The sequence below is a fragment of the Silurus meridionalis genome, chromosome 21, assembly GCF_014805685.1.
Source record: "Silurus meridionalis isolate SWU-2019-XX chromosome 21, ASM1480568v1, whole genome shotgun sequence".
Classification (NCBI taxonomy): Eukaryota; Metazoa; Chordata; class Actinopteri; order Siluriformes; family Siluridae; genus Silurus; species Silurus meridionalis.
Window position 1 is genome coordinate 2,304,589 of NC_060904.1, and position 3,143 is coordinate 2,307,731.

The 3,143-nt window shown below is 44.4% G+C and overlaps 1 long non-coding RNA gene across 1 annotated transcript; it reads right to left on the reverse strand.

The window, feature by feature from the left end:
- Positions 1-639: 639 nt before the first annotated feature.
- On the reverse strand, positions 640-2,774 carry LOC124375483. Its single transcript, XR_006923695.1, has 2 exons — positions 2,498-2,774; positions 640-793 (listed from the first exon to the last, which is right to left on the reverse strand). It is a non-coding gene; the product is annotated as an uncharacterized LOC124375483 (long non-coding RNA).
- Between the last annotated feature and the right edge of the window lie 369 nt (positions 2,775-3,143).

Consider the following 3,143-nt stretch of genomic DNA (forward strand, 5'->3'; position numbering starts at 1 on the left):
ACACACACACACACACACACACACACACACATAAGGAGGAAAATGTTTAAAAGTGTATGGGTCCTATGCTGTCTGTACATGAAACCAAAAAGACCCAGACCTAATGATAGTCAGTTTTTTATTTTATTGAAAATTATTTAAAGCATAATAAATGCAGCAACGACTGAAGAATTTTATGTGTGTGATGGTGGGAGGCTCCACTCTTGGCATTCACCGCGTGCCTTAATTGTAAGACATTAAATCAAGGTCCGCTGTGAACACGGAGAGCTAGAGTCTCAGATTTAATGCAATCCGTTTGCACACACACACACACACACACACACACACACACACACAGATTTATTCCAATAGCCCCCCTTTCCCCTTTCCCCTTCCCCCACCACAAACCCAACTCCAGTACGAGCAGATGTAATATCACCAGCTCCTTGAGCGGAAAGAAAAATCCATATTCATCCCATTTCACGTTCCGCTGCGCAACTCCCGTATCCTGAGAGCACCGACCTTTCATTAAGTGCTGGAAAGTGATGAGGAGTGGATGGAGGTGGGGAAAAAAGGAAAAAGACAAACCGCACAAGCAGGCTGATCTCATTGTTGGCGCTGAAATGCTGCATGAGGCGTGTAAAAGATGGAGTTCTCCTTCATCCATCATCCTTTCTTTTTTTGCAGTCAATTCAAAAATAAAATCTGCAACAACGTCATGGATTCGATGTGAGATCTGCTCAGTACAGGAAGTCTGATCTCTTCTAAAAACAAAAGATAAAAAATTGTTGTGTGCCGTCTTCTGGATCAACACCTACAGGATGAAAACACACACATACACACACACACACACACACACACATTAGGATTTTTTTTTTTTCAATCATGCTCCAGTTTCTGGTGTTACTTTCTTCAGAAATGTGAAGATTCAAACGGCAGCCTATGAACCAAGACTGGTGTCATTTCTGAAGAATTGCAAAGTAGGTCCAAAATTTCCAAAACACCAACACACACAAACCAAAATCCAAAAGGGTGCATGGAGCGAAATTTCCCTGATCTCCCTACATCCTGTTCTTTATTCTCTTTGCTCTTTGGTTCACTTTAAGGATTATAATTACCTCCTACCAAACAAATCAAGCATCTGGTGCAGGATGCTGCCTCTGCTGCCGGTAGTGACGTCACTGATCGTCTCCTTGTGTCCTTGAAAACTAAAACTGAGGCGCGTTGCTCTGACATAATCGCTCTATTTATACACCACACCCCCAACCCTCCATCCCTCACACACGCAGAGGGATTTGTCACAATAATCGCTACACTGAGAGGTTTTAACAATGTGACCTCTTTAGATAGTCCAATATGCAAATTAGTGTGAGGTTGCGGTGTGTTCCTATTGGCTACGCCTCTAACATGGGATTATATAATTTATACTATAGGTGCAGATTCCTTCAGGATCCAAAATGTACCCACACACACACACACATACACAAATTACACCACAGTACACACAGATACACTGCACCTATGCCTGCTTACACACTCAATTATTTTCTTTCGATTTTCTTAAACTCAGCACAAACAAATGCACACACACACACCTTCAGGACCTTCCAGGTTCCTTCCAGGTTCCTTCCAGGCCTGCTCTCAGCCAACACTCTCTAGACTACATCTCCATTAATGTTTCACATTACTGCTGATAGCATTAGCACGCCTCAGGCTACAGCTGATGTAATGTGAAATCCAGTACGCCGCCATCAAGAGCCTCGGAAGCACTTAGAAGCCGGTGCACAAGCATCATACCTTTACTGAGGAGCCTGTAGCAATCACATCATCCTCATCATCATCATCATCATTAACATCATCAATATCAATTTCATCCTCGCTCTATGTGCACGATTTGTGCATGATATAAAAAAAATCATGCACTGAAGAGACAAAGACAAACCCCATTTCATAAAAAAAGGAGAAAATATGGACAAAGCCCCTTCTTTTGTACCTGCATGAACTTATTTCCCCCTGCTGACTTCATGCACAGGATCTGATTTTAATGCAGCGCTTTGAGGAAAAAAAACAGTCCTGTCCCAGTTGTCCCACCGTTCACAATCATCTATTGTCTCTGAGAACAGGGCGATGATTAGGATGAGGGAGAGGATGGTGATGATGAGGATGAGGATGAGGAGGAGGATGAGGAGGCAAAGCAGGACATCCATTTCGAGGAAATAAAGAGAAAGGACTGAAAATAAATCGACCCGAATATAAGCTTCGACGCTCTGCTCTGAGAAACGCGACGTGTCCCGAATGATGCTTCGGTCTTTTGTCTTTCTCATTTTGCCCCCTTTTTTTTGGCGCATAACAATAGCAAGTGCGCTCAGATTCGCGCTGATGCTCAGAACTGGAGCTTTTTATATTATTGGATGCGCAAAAATATATAATATCAGACATTTTCTAAACAATGCATGACACTTAAGAGGGGGAAAAAATGAGCAAATTGCGCTCCTGGATGCAATCCTGATTTACTTACACTCCATGTTGGATGGGAGATGAGGCGCGAGACGTATCCGCTCTTCTGTTCTCCATTAAGATTAAAAGATCGCTGTTGTTGCTGCGGTTTCATTGTTGTTGTTTTTTTGGGGTTTTTTTGGAGTCCATTCCTGCTTCTGTGGGCTGTGTGCATGTAAGTGTGTGTGTATATGTGTGTGCATGTGTGTGTGTGTAGCAGGAAGCGTCCGTTGTGCGTCTTGCCCTCTGTTGGAGTGAGTCAGGGGGGCTGGAGAGCCTCTGCAAAGCATGGCTGCGCTTTTTTTCCCCCGTTCCACCCCCCCACCCCCCGAAAGAGGGCAGGTCGCTGTGTGCATTATAATGAGTTAAATCTCCCCTTCCCTCCTCTCTCTCTCTCTCTCTCTCTCTCTCTCTCTCTGTCGCCCTGTCGATCAGCAAACTCATGCATGCGAGCTGCAGTAGCTCTACTGGGGGGGAAAAGAAGCCCATTTTACCATTTACATTATTGTAGCGTCCTTTAACCGGGGTCACCCAGCGCACGAGCCCACATCCGGGGCAACACAATTAGCATTAAATCATGCATCCAAGTCCAGCATTGGTTGCTTGATGATCTCTAATCGTGACCTCAGCACCATCCCCAAGATCGCCCAATCAGTCACCTCCTTTAA